At 49.7% G+C, this 14,021-nt stretch overlaps 1 long non-coding RNA gene across 1 annotated transcript in view; it reads left to right on the top strand.

The window, feature by feature from the left end:
• The first annotated feature begins 8,682 nt into the window (after window positions 1–8,682).
• The window catches only part of LOC146027128 (uncharacterized), a 39,470-nt gene continuing 34,131 nt past the window's right edge, over window positions 8,683–14,021 (top strand). Inside the window, exons 1-2 of the long non-coding RNA XR_014454690.1 lie at window positions 8,683–8,791; window positions 11,729–11,829. This is a non-coding gene — a long non-coding RNA (uncharacterized LOC146027128). The remainder of the gene's footprint in view (window positions 8,792–11,728; window positions 11,830–14,021) is intronic.

Below are 14,021 nucleotides of genomic sequence, written 5' to 3'. Positions count from 1 at the left end.
TCCAGTTATGAGTTTAACAAAACACAGCTAGTAATCATCACCTGCTCTCGCTGGTAATCCAAATGATGGACCGTGTATGCGTCAGTAGGCTAACACAATATAGATAACAGGTCGCATGGGCAGTATGGATGGTGTAATGGTTAGCATTACTGCCTCCATTCCCACCATGGCCTTAACTGTGCAGAGTTTGTATATTCTCCCCATTGTGGGTTTCCTCCGGGTACTCTGGTTTCCTCCCACATTCCAAAATATACTGGTAGGTTAATTGGCTCCTGACAAAATTAACCCTAGAATTGTGCAGAGGTGCCAATGTGCGCGTGTACACGTGGTAGGGGATATAGATTGTAAGCTCCACTGGGGCAGGGACTGATGTGAATGTTCAAATATACTCTGTACAGCGCTGCGGAATATGTGTGCGCTATATAAGAAACTGTTAATAAATAAGCAGAGATTACAGGAGACTAGGTCAACATGACAACGGTCAACACATGAGTGGTTGATATACTGAATGTTTTTGCTTTTTTTTTTTCCCCATGTCCCAAATTTAGGTTTTGCTTTCCACAATTACTACAATTGGAAATCATAACCTGGGGGAGCAGAGGGTAACGAGCGAAGCAAACCCACCAGGGTATATGTTTCTAATGATGGTGGTCACATATTACCAATCATGCAAGATTTGACCCCAAAAAATGGAAACAAATGACAGTATGTACCTTTCAACCTTAACCACTGTCGGCCCTTTTATCAGTCAACTATTTTGTATTTGTCGACCTAATGCAGTGGTTCTCAAAGTTGCCCCCCCAGGACCACACAGATCCCATTTTCCAGACCACCTAACAGGTGCACATTACTCACTAACACATTAGAAAAGATCCACAGGTGAAGATAATTATTTCACTTGTAATTGTGAGACCTGCAAAGCATTCTCCTGTGAAGTACTGTACTTAGGGTTGACACCTCTCCCGGATTTCCGGGATTCTCCTGGATTTGGTGGCAACCCTCCAGTAGGCTTTTCCAGTCACCCAGATTCCGGGATTCTCAAGGAATTCGGGTGACTGGAAATTCCTGGACAGCCTCCCGCTGCACTACCGGTAATGGCGGAAGCCTGTCTGGGAGACGGAGCTTCATCGCCTCACATCCGTCTCCAGCATCAACGGCGGCTCCTGGTTGGCTCTGCAGCGTTTCCTGCGTACTCCACAACAGGATCTGCTGGCCCATGAAGAGGGACAGATGGAAGAAGTCAGGAAAGCTCCTTCTCTGCAGGGTGAGTTGGGCAGTGGCGAACAGCAGGCAGCGGGCAGTCTTGGCTGTGTGGGAAGCGCTGCTAGCAGGAGATCAGTCTATCCAGGGTCAGGCAGCTTTGTTCTGGTGCAAAACAGGATTAGCCAACACTCCTCCTCATGTGCGCTGTGCATGGGGCACCGCATCTCGGTTCCCTGCTCTGTTCCCTGTGTCACTGTCACCTCATGCTGTCCCAGTGTTCTCATCACTACAGTGGCTAGCAGCATTAGATTACTGGAGACACAGTGGGAGCAGCCTGTGGTGTCCTATTATTATACAGTTGGAGCAGTCTGTGGTGTCCTATTATTATACAGTTGGAGAAGCCTGTGGTGTCCTATTATTATACAGTTGGAGTAGTCTGTGGTGTCCTATTATTATACAGTTGGAGCAGCCTGTGGTGTCCTGTTTTTATTATACAGGGGAAGCAGCCTGTGGTATCCTATTTTTATTATTATACAGGGGAGTAGCCTGTGGTGTCCTGTTATTATTATACAGGGGGAGCATCCTACAGTGTTATTATTATAGAGGTGTAGCCATCTGTGGTGTCCTGCTGTTATTATTTCCCAGTTCCCACCACCACCACACCTCAGATTGAGCAAGTGTTTGAAGTTTTTTTTTCTGTCCAAACAAGGGTTGAGATCAAAGCCCTGTCCTCTTTCTGAATTATTCACCCCCCAATATTTTTTTATTTGTGTGTGTGTGGGGGTGTCAAATGCACTAAGCTGTGCTAAAGTGGAGAGACATTATTATTAACCCAACCCAACCCACTGCACTCTCTATAGTTGGTAAGTATCCCAGCATGATACTGGTATCATCCCTCCGTTGTCTGTCCTTCATCATCCCTCCTTGCAGCAGTCACAGTGACATCTATAGAGGGGCTGGCTGCCTATAGTTCCAGGGCTGCCATGAGGGAGTACTGTATCATGCTCAGGATTATTTCTATACTGCTGCGCTCCCCCCTGTCAGACACTGTGCAGGGCAGCATGGAAGCTCCTGCACAACAGGAAGAGGCAGCGGTGAGCAGTCCACAGAAGCCCCGCCCCCGCCCTACTACATCCAGCAGCACGTATCCCAGGCTCCAGCAAGTGTGTAGATTCCTCACGAGTCACCACCACAATCTGCAGTGCTCATGGATTTGGGACAGACAGGAGGAGATGGAGGGTGACTTCTGCTGCACAGATAAGGTAAGAGTGAGTCACTGTGCAGTGTCAGGCTGATTCCACCCATCCCCCCCAAGTACTCTTCTTCCAGGGCTTCCTCATGGATCATGATTCATGAGGGGTCTTTTATCAGGCACAAAACAATACTGTAGTTTGTGTAGGGATCTCAGGCCCTGTGTTTTGCATTGATGTACCCCCCTCAGTTTCACCCTGCATCTATCTTTTGCCATCCTACCGCTCCGCATCTCTCCGTCCCCATCCTATGGCCCCGTGTCTCTTCGTCCCCATCCTACGGCCCGTGTCTCTCCGTCCCCATCCTACGGCCCCGTGTCTCTCCGTCCCCATCCTATGGCCCCGTGTCTCTCCATCCCCATCCTGCCACCCCGTGTCTCTCCGTCCCCATCCTACGGCCCGTGTCTCTCCGTCCCCATCCTACGGCCCTGTGTCTCTCCGTCCCTATCCTACGGCCCCGTGTCTCTCCGTCCCCATCCTATGGCCCCGTGTCTCTCCATCCCCATCCTGCCACCCCGTGTCTCTCCGTCCCCATCCTACGGCCCGTGTCTCTCCGTCCCCATCCTACGGCCCTGTGTCTCTCCGTCCCTATCCTACGGCCCCGTGTCTCTCCGTCCCCATCCTACGGCCCCGTGTCTCTCCGTCCCCATCCTACGGCCCGTGTCTCTCCGTCCCCATCCTACGGCCCCGTGTCTCTCCGTCCCTATCCTACGGCCCCGTGTCTCTCCGTCCCCATCCTACGGCCCCGTGTCTCTCCGTCCCCATCCTACGGCCCCGTGTCTCTCCGTCCCCATCCTACGGGCCCGTGTCTCTCCGTCCCCATCCTACGGCCCCGTGTCTCTCCGTCCCCATCCTACGGCCCGTGTCTCTCCGTCCCCATCCTACGGCCCGTGTCTCTCCGTCCCCATCCTATGGCCCCGTGTCTCTCCGTCCCCATCCTACGGCCTGTGTCTCTCCGTCCCCATCCTACGGCCCGTGTCTCTCCGTCCCCATCCTACGGGCCCGTGTCTTTCCGTCCCCATCCTACGGGCCCGTGTCTCAGAGAACAGTTTGCTATATGGGGCAGACATTTTATGATGGTCCGTCTCCATAGCCTCAGAACAAAGCCATGAGGGAAGCCGGGACCGCAGCGAATACAAGCAAATCTGCGGGTCTGTGGTGGCAGCGGCATTATAATAGCCCCCCGGCGCCTGCACTTACACAGCGCCTCCCCGTTACCGCGGGGGCTGCGGGATTATTGTTATGCCACTGCCCCTAACCTCCCTGACATCGGCCTTTAACGCCTTGGGTGATTTTCCAGGCATATCTGGGCTGTCCCAGAAAATTTCCAGGCATACCACTTTGCATTAGGTGCAAGCCAGTGGTGCCTTCAGCGGAGCACCACTGGAGCACTACCTTTAGGAGTCTCCTCCGTCACCCCCCCCCCCGCCGCTTCTGTTGCAACCCCCTCCGCTCCGGCGATCGTACTCCGGAACTCCCCTGCCGCCAGCCGGCTCTTACTATATGCATCAGTGATGTAGGCAGCAGGCTCGGGGATGGTCGGCGCGGCTTGGGGGGACTCGGGAGAGTTCAGGCTCCCGAGTCCTCCTGAACCGCCGCAAAACATCCCAGAGCGTACTAATGCCGGAGCGGAGGTGAGGGGGGGGGCTGCGGCTTCCTACGATCTGTGGTGGGTTTTGCTGGGGCAGGACAAACCTGCCAGGGCCCTACAGCAAAACCCACCACTTAAGAGGTTAAATACTGCGATTCACAGCTTTCCAGGGGAAAGTGCTGCTCATAGTCTCCTCTCCAGACTTCTCCCAGAGACGAGTCTATAAAATTATACCCAGCTCTCACTGCAGCCAAATTCCCGGGTCTAGCATGTAGACCCGGGAATTTTCCTTTTAACATGGGATTTTTGGCAGTGTGAACGGGTCGCATAACCGGATCTCAGACACGGGTAAAACCCTTCTTTTTACCCGTGTCTGAGATCCGGGTATGCAGACACGGGTTGACCCGTTCACACTGCCGAAAAACCCGTGTTAAAAGGCAAATTACCGGTAGAACTTCTTCACCCGGAATTTGCCTTGCAGTGAGAACGGGGGTCCAGCGCGTGTATTTCTCACTCGCAGTGAGAACACGGCATTAGGTAAGCCTGCTTTGATGTTACCTGTAGTCCTACTTTTACACTAGAGGTGGGAGGAATATCTCTTGGCTTCACACCAGGCCTTGGGGATACCTGGTGGGGGCCGCATTTATCTTCGAGGGAGGGGGGTACACTTCTTGATGAATCCCGAACCTGAGAACAACAGTTTGGGGCAGGATAATGTGATAGCACTGAATACAGGGTGTGAGATCCCTGTGCAGCTGTCACGGAGAGGGTTAATCTCTGCAGCTCATCATTACATTGTTGCAGAATCTGAGCTGGGAGCTGTAACCATGGACCAGCTGCAGCTTACTAATCACTCCTGCACATAACACAGCATCAGGGCCAGACTAACAATGGGAGGCTGCAGCTCCAGGCCTCCACATAAATAGGCCCATCACCATGGCAGCGTGATGATCACCAGGCAGACACCACAGTCACATGGTCGGCCATAAATCCTAAGTATTGCAACTTGTCCGCCACCCATTCACAGTGTGTGTTCGCACGCACTGGCTGCGAATGGAAGTTTTACATAAACATCCATTCGCAGCCTGCGGGGTAACACAACACAACAAACATCTGCCCTGTGCGAACGCGGCCTTACGAATGGAAATGAATAAGGTCCATAGTGTATAGGTCTCATAGTGTATAGGTCTCATAGTGTGTACACACGGGGTGATATGGCATCCGATGTTGCCGATATAGTGAACATCGGAAGCCATATCGCATGCAGATCGCATGCTTTTCTAGGGCTTGCGAGCCCGATGCGCTGCCGATGCGTGCTCCCGTGTGAGCGCAAATCGGCAGTGAAATAGAGAGAGCAGCCAAGACTATATACTGCAGATCTGCACTATGTAGTCTAAATTGTCCCTCTGCAGCATGCCGTGCGATGCGAGTCCCGTAACGATCTGATCGTATCGGGACTCGCATCTCACGGCACATCCTGCCGTGCGTACACACCATTACATGGTATTGGCCTCCACTTCTCATAATAGGCCCTAGAACAGCTCCAGGCCCATGAGGCCCTACATCTGGGCCTGTATGGCGGAGGTAGGTGTAATGTGTTCCCCTGCTATGGCATTGTGCGGTGCTGGTTACTGGTACTCCATGCTGATTTCCCCCTAACTGCCCAGTACCGGAATGTGTGGCTGGTTATGAAGGTTGGATATGGTTGTGAGGTTGGCCTTTATTAGGTAGGCATACTGTACATTGGGTCGACACTGTTAGGTCGTCACCTATATAATATCGTCATGGCCTAGGTCAGCAGGGACTTTAGGTCGATATGATAAAGGTCAATATAAAGATGGTCGACATGTTTTGTTTTACACTTATACAGTTTTCATGTTGACGTAAGTCAGCATAGACACACACACAAAAAAAATCATGTTGACCTTTTTTCAAGTCGACCTTTTTCATGCCGACCTAAAGTCCCCGTTGACCTAAGCTATGTCGACCTTTCATAGGTGTTGACCTATGGCCTGCCAACCTAACTGTGTCGACCCAATGTATGTCAACCCAAATTGGGTCAACCCAACGACCCATACCCATGAAAGGAGAGACAGAGATCTATGCCGTGTTTTCCCCAAACCCCACTGCCTCAGGCAGGTGTAGCTACAGGTGGGATACTGTCATTAGGTCGACAAGCATTGGGTCGACACCATTAGGTCAACATGCAGAAAGGTCGACATGGGTCTAGGTCCGCATGGGTCTGGGTCGACATGGGTCTAGGTCAACATGGGCAAGGTTGACAGTCAAAAGGTCTACATGGTGTTTTTCACAGTTTTTTGAGCCGACATGCGCCAACAGGCGGTATTGTGTGCCAAGCGTAACCCGAAGCGAGGAGACGCGGTGCCACGGTTCAGTGTCCATGTTTTCTGTGTAGAAATTCGGGTAAAAAAAGAGTGAAAACCCCATGTCGACCTTTGACTGTTGACCTTGCCCATGTCGACCTACTGACCTGTCAACCTAGACCCATGTCGACCTTTCTGCATGTGAACCTAATGGTGGCGACCCAATGCTTGTTGACCATTCTCTTGTAGACCTAATGATCCGTACCCCACAAGTTGTCCATAGATTTTTTAAGATGATTTTTGTTAAATGTAAAATCAACTGTTTAATACAGTAGTAATACTGCGCTGTATATACTGTACGTACCTAATGTGTTTTTAATGAAGTGGTTCCTACATGATCTTTGTACAGCATTGACACCGTACGTGATGTACCATTTATGGGTCCCGCCTAGTACATTTAACCTAAAATATATATATATTTTTTGCGAGCCGGATGGCTCCCCGACAGTCGGGATTCCAACAGTCATTACTCCGACGTCGGAATCCCGACTGCTCCCTCGTGGGGGTCCATGACCCCCATAGAGGGAGAATAATATAGGTGGTGAGCGCAGCGAGTGGCTTCATTGCGCTCCCCACGCTGTGCAGTCGGGATTCCGACGTCTGACTAATGACTGTCGGAATCCCGACTGTCGGGTTTTTATTCCACACCCATATTTTTTTATCCCAGTTACTGATACTTGGTAGCCGTGGGCCAGCAGCTTCTTCTCTAACTGTTCAGTCATGTATATGTAACGCAGAGTTGCCTACCCTCCCGGAATGGCTGGGAAGGTCCCGAAAATCGTGTCCCCCTCCCGGGCCCCCCGGACAGGTGGGCAACCCTCCCAGATACCGGCAGACCCCCGCATTTCCCCGGTGGCAGAGTTTTACATTTAAAATGGTCGACGGAGGGGGCGGGGCTAAATATGCAAATCATCGTTATTTAGCCCTGCCCCTTACTCAGAGACCCACAAATTGCAGGATTTGCATTACTGGGGGCAGGGACTAATGATCTCTCCATCAGCCCCGCCCCCCAGAAGTGCTGCTGACAGTCTCCTTTCCAGGGTTCTCCCGGAGAGGAGACTGTAAAAGTCAGCAACCCTGAAGTAACGTAAGAAATCTCTCCATGTGTAGGCCCCATAACAGTATGTGGCCTGAGGAGGTGACTGTCACTTTCAATATCATCCTTAAAGCAGCAGCTCGCAGACTAGTGATTTCCCCTAGAAAATGATGTCAGACCATCTCTATCAGTGTGTGGTGCACTGCTGTATCTCCTGGGCTCCTATATTACCCATGTTTGTTTTGGCGTGAGGCAAACTAAGGCAAATCCTTGAGAATTGCCCCATAAATCTGGTAAAATCTGGGGTCAATATAATTTGTCCATATAAATGATACAATGATTTGACAATGATTTGTTATATTGATTTGGTTTATAGTTTTCAGATGCAGATTTAGTGGAGGAATTCAATTGTCGGTGAATGCATCCGTCCTGCCAGATCAGAGCAGCAATAGCCATGCTTTATGGCAGCCTGATCCCATGGCATGCCTTGAGGAATAAGCACCTGGTATGGAAACAAGTTGGTGCGGAGGGATTACCAGAGCGCTGTTATGGGGTGTACACACGGTGCAATATACTTTCTATTCAATCCCGAATAAATTGGGATTGGATCGAATGTTGCGAGTACACATTCGTTTTAGACTGTAAAGTACAGATCTGTACTATATACTCCATCTGTAATCAAACCGTGTGCACGCCCTATTAGACTCTGAGCCTGGCGGGTAACCTGCCGGGTAACTCTGAGGATTCAGTATGAAATCCCGGCGGTCGGGATCCCGGCGTTCAAAATCCCGACGCCGGAATCCCGACCGCCGAAATCCCGACAAGGGGGGGACGTGGATCGCCCCCCCCCCTTTCGGGCGCGCTCGCCACGCAGCAGGCCCGGTGCCTCGCTACGCTCGGCATGCTAATTTATTCTCCCTCCAAAGGTGTCGTGGACACCCACGGAGGGAGAAACTGTCGGGATTCCGGCGTCGGGATTCTGAACGCCGGGATCCCGACCGCCGGGATTTAAACTGCATCCCAACTCTGAGCCTGGCGGGTAACCTGGGGGCACCTGATGTACTGTACATGTTACTGTTGTGATTACGTTACCTTTTTCTATAGTAGACTATACAACTAGTGAGAGTCCAATTCACTCCTGCACTTTATGTTTTTATTCTTCTGCACTTTATTAAATACTGTTTAAACTAGATTTCTCCATTTGTTTCATAGGAGTTGCTGCTGAATGGTGACGGTGTGATTCCCAATATTGGCCTCATCCGAATAGGGTGTAATCCTCTCTGTGGATGCGCAATTGTCAGCCATAAAACATAGCCCATGTCCTCTGGTAGGAGACTCCACCTGACCTGCTTGGGGTTGTACTTAGAATGATGCTGTTATACACTAGGGCAGTGGCTCCCGAACATCATGGTGCCCTAGATAATCACATTATTTTTGTGTCACCCCTAGACCTAAGGTTTCCTATTGAGATATTTCTCAAATAATATTAAGTAATTTGTGTTTATATGTCATTCTTAGGTTCACTTATGTGATGAGGGACAGGATTCTCTTCTGTCTGTCCACACATCTGGATTTTCCTATCACACTGACCATACATAATTGAAGTTTTTCCTGGACCCCCAACCCAAGTCACCCCTGAAAGTGTCCTGAGGCCCCCCAGGGTGCCACGGCACACAGTTTGGGAACCACTGCACTAGGGAGTTTTGCTTCTCCTCTCTGGGAGCGTCTAAGATCGGGGGAATGATATCACTGAAGATTACATTTTGCAGAATTAAATTGCAGGACATTTTATCAAGCTAGTGCTGACAGATGCAGTGGTGTAATTGTTCCCATAGTGTGCCCAGGGCTGTGTACGCAGCTTTACCAAATGTTGGTCAGTAATGGGATACAGTCAAAATCCTGATGGTCAAAATCCTGACAGGGTCAAAATCCCGAATGGGTCAAAGTACCGACAAGGACAAAATCACGACATTAATATCCCGACAAGGTCAAAATATCAACATATTTAATGTACAGGTGAAACCTCACGACCTGTCGACCCAAAGTCATGTTGACTTTTTCACCTGTACATTCTATATGTCGGTATTTTAAATGTCGGGATTTTGACCATCGGGATTTCATAGCGAATCCTCAGTAATGTGAGCATTGTATAGCGGGGCGGGGACAGGATAATCTTCCGACACAGATTTTCAGGACCATTTTACAGAGCCGCGGTGGCCAATTTGTGTATTCTGAAGGTTATCCAGATAAGGAACGGTCACTAGGTCGACGACATATATTGGGTCGGCCATTGAAGGTCAACAACCTCAAAAGGTTGACATGGGTCTAGGTCAACAGGGTCATTAGGTCGACAGGGTCATTAGGTCGACACAAGAATTAGGTCAACATGGAGAAGGTCGACAGCTAAAAGGCCAACATGTTTTTTTTTTTGCTGACATGTGCCGACATGCAGATTTTCATGCCCTACCATCCACTAGGGCGTGCAGGGAGAATAAAATAGTGTGCCAAGCGTAAGGAGGCACCGTGCCCGAAGTATGGTGAGCACAGCCAGCCATGCGAGGGGACGCGATGCACCGATACGGTGTCCATGTCCACTGTGTCAACCTTTTGAAAACCCCATATCGACCTTTTGAGTTTTGTTGTAGATCTAGACCAAGAATAGTAATAGAATATTAGGACAGAACAAGGGTGACATGTACATTAAGGGCAGTATTCAATGAACAAGTTCTCCGTGCATGGAGAGCGTTTTATTTCGCTCTCCATGCACTCTCCGTGTTCCGGAGGGCTCGCTGCCACTCCTGCTCCCTCTATTCAATGTGGTTAAGACTCGCCGCCACTCGCGGCGAGTCTTAACCCCTGCAGGGAGCAGGGAGCTTTCAGGGAGCCGGAAGCAGCCAGAGAGATTAAAGTCTCCCTGGCTGCTCCAGAGGACTGTGGAGGGGAGGGGGGCTCTCCAGGACCCAGGCTGCACCCCCCTATAGCCAGCGGGGGACCCAGTATTCACTGCACCGTTCGTGCATAGTTACGTTCGGGTGCAGTGAATATATGAATATCTAATGAGCGGCTCGAGCGCTCGGGCCCCCTGCTGGCTGCACTGTGTAAAAAAAAAAAAAAAAAAAATGTAAAAAAATATTTTTTTTAAAATTAAATATATATTCATGTGCTATAAGCACATGAATAAAAATAACATGCCCCTTCACAGGAAAAAAAACCTGATTTTTTTACACCAAAATTTAAAAAAAAAACCTTTACGTTCAAAAGTTCACATTCCAGCTCTCCATCAAAAGATGGAGAATTGCTACACGGAGAGAGACGGAGAAAATCACTTAAAAAGACGGAGAATATTTCACATTGAATAGGGTTGCTCGCTTTTGGAGAGCAAAATGCTCCGTCCAAGGCGAACAAAGCACAAATTCTCCACAAAACACGGAGAACTTTTCTCATTGAATACTGCCCTCAATACGGGGTTTATAGGCAACTTGTAATCCCTGTGGACAGATTGCCAGACTCCAATGTCCAGAAAGCCGATCTGCTTCATTGTGCGGACACTGAGGTCTGTATGAACCTGATACTAATCCTGACCACCCGACTAATTCATTCAGAGTATTGGTTCAAGTTTGGGTCACATCAAGAATCACACTGCTGTAATAGTACGTCTGCAAGTATCCCAACACCCCATATTCCATTTGTTATGGCATTGTGTATTCCTGGAATTAGAAATGTATTCACATCACAGGATGAGAGATCACGCTCTTAAGGCTGCATAATATATGTAATACAGGAGCAATAAATAAACCAGAGAAATAAGGGTGATGGGTACAATAGATAGAATTTATTATTAAAAAAAAGTTGTACAAATATTGAGAGAGAATGTAAACTTCCAGCAGATGTTATTTCAATAATAAAAGATCTGTGAGTAGCGATGTCTTCTACCATCCTGGACAGGGGGCGTTCCATGCTGCAGTATGCAGGGGACAGAGGACCTTGGCTCCAGCACATTGGATCTGGTAGTACCGTCAGCTGCCCACAAACATCTATGGGACCAGGGCATGCGCAAATATACTGGTTTCTAGGGTCTGCATAACTCATTATTTTTTATACACTGAAGCCTATTTAGCAAGATGTCAAATTATTAATTGCTGCAGGAGATAATAAACTAGAGATCCCAGGGTAAACTGGCACTTGTGGTTCTCTAGTTGTATTGATATAAATACACATGCAAAAGTGTTTTTTATTTTTCTAATAAAATGTTTATTTACTCAAGGCATACAGAAGTATACAGACACTGCCCGCTTGCCTCTGTGACATCACAAGTTGGAGAGCGACAGAAGTTGGCTGGTGTACACTAATGATAAAGTTGGTTAGGTATGTGGAGCAGCGGGATGCAGTTATAATCCCGGCGGTCGGGATCCCGGCGTTCAGAATCCCGACGCCGGAATCCCAAACCGCCGAAATGCCGACACATTCTCCCTTCTGGGGTGTCCACGACACCCCTGGAGGGAGAATAAATTAGTGTGCCGAGCGTAGCGAGGCACCGGGCCCGCTGCACGGCGAGCGCAGCGAGCCCGCAAGGGGGGGCGATCCACGTCCCCCCCTTGTCGGCATTTCGGCTGTCGGGATTCCGGCGTCGGGATTCTGAACGCCGGGATCCCGACCGCCGGGATTCAATACTGAATCCGGAGCAGGACAGAACATAAAAGTTGGATGGTTGGAGGAAAGTTAAGGCCCATACACACTAGGCGCTTTTGAGCTCAAAGTTGCCACTTTTTCCGTTTTGAGCTACTTTTAACTCAAAATCTCCTAGTGTGTATGGGCAGGCAACAAGCGGTGAGCACTGATGTACCACAATCCTTCACCCTGTATAACAGGATGAGTGGGAGACTATGGAAAGTCATGTCAACTCCTCTTTCGGCCAGCACTGCTTGCTTGTTGCGTCCCATTTCCCATAACCTCCTTTTCTCTATCTGCCACCCCGCCTGCTTTCTGAGTCCCATTCCCCATTACCTCCTCTGCTCTCTCTGCCACCCCCGCCTGCTTTTTGTGTCCCATTCCCCATTACCTCCTCTGCTCTCTCTGCCACCCCCGCCTGCTTTCTGTGTCCCATTCCCCATTACCTCCTCTGCTCTCTCTGCCACCCCCGCCTGCTTTCTGTGTCCCATTACCCATAACCTCCTTTTCTCTATCTGCCACCCCCGCCTGCTTTTTGTGTCCCATTCCCCATTACCTCCTCTGTTCTCTCTGCCACCACCGCCTGCTTTCTTCATCCCATTTTGTCACCTTCTCTCCTCTCTCTACTGCCACCACCTGCTTCCTACATCCTATTCCCCTATCACTTCCTCTCCTCTCTCTCTGCTGACACCACCTGCTTTCTGCATTCAATTCCCCATAGCCTCCTCTTCTCCCTCTGCTGCAAACCACCTGCTTTCTGCATCCTATTGCCCAACACATCCTCTCCCCTCTATAATAACTACCGCCTGCATTCTTTGTCCTATTTCCTGTCACCTCCTCTCTCTGCTGCCACCACCTGCTTTCTGCATCCCATTACCAGTCAGCTCCTCTCCTCTCTCTGCTACTTCCACCTGCTTTCTGCATTCCATTCCCCTCCTCTCCTCTATGCCACCACTGCCTGCTCTCTGCATCCCATTCCCCAACACTTCCTCTCCTCTCTCTGCTGCCACCACCTGCTTTCTGCATTCCATTCCTCTCCTCTCTCTGCTGCCACCACTGCCTGCTCTCTGCATCCCATCCCCCAACACTTCCTCTCCTCTCTCTCTGCTGCCACCACTGCCTGCTCTCTGCATCCCATTCCCCAACACTTCCTCTCTCTGCTGCCACCACCTGCTTTCTGCCTTCCGTTACCAGTCAGCACCTCTCCTCTCTCTGCTACTGCCTGCTTTCTGCATCCCATTCCCCTCTTCTCCTCTATGCCACCACTGCCTTCTTTATGCATACTATTCCTTGTCACCTATCCTCTCTCTGCTAACACACCTGCTTTCTGCATTCATTTCTCAGTCGCCACCCCTTCTTCCTCTGCTGCCACTGCCTGCTTTCTGCATCTCATTGCCTGACACCTCCTCTCCACTCTATACTGTTTTTGTCTGCTTTTTTTATCCTATTTCCTGTCACCTGCTCTCTCTGCTGCCACCACCTGCTTTCTGCATCCCATTACCAGTCAGCTCCTCTCCTCTCTCTGCTACTGCCGCCTACTTTCATAATCCCATTCCCCTCCTATCCTCTATGCCACCACTGCCTGCTTTCTGCATTCCATTCCCTAACACTTCCTCTCCTCTGTTAGTTTATTGTTACATAATACATCACAAAAATATTAAAATGTAAAAAAAAAAAAAAACTGGCCTCCAACCGTCCCCTCTAGCCAGACCATCACACGCCTTTATTGTGTTGTATCATGAAAAAATAAACTGACACAAAAATATAAGACCTCCTGTCTTTGCTGCCACCCTCTGCTTCATCCCTTTCCCCATCACCTCCTCTCTTCTCTCTGCTGCCACTGCCTGCTCTCTACATCCCATTCAGTCACCTATTCTCCTCTCTCTGCT

This window comes from Crinia signifera, chromosome 8, assembly GCF_055691185.1.
Source record: "Crinia signifera chromosome 8, ASM5569118v1, whole genome shotgun sequence".
NCBI lineage: Eukaryota > Metazoa > Chordata > Amphibia > Anura > Myobatrachidae > Crinia > Crinia signifera.
This window is presented reverse-complemented; position numbering and strand designations above follow the sequence as displayed.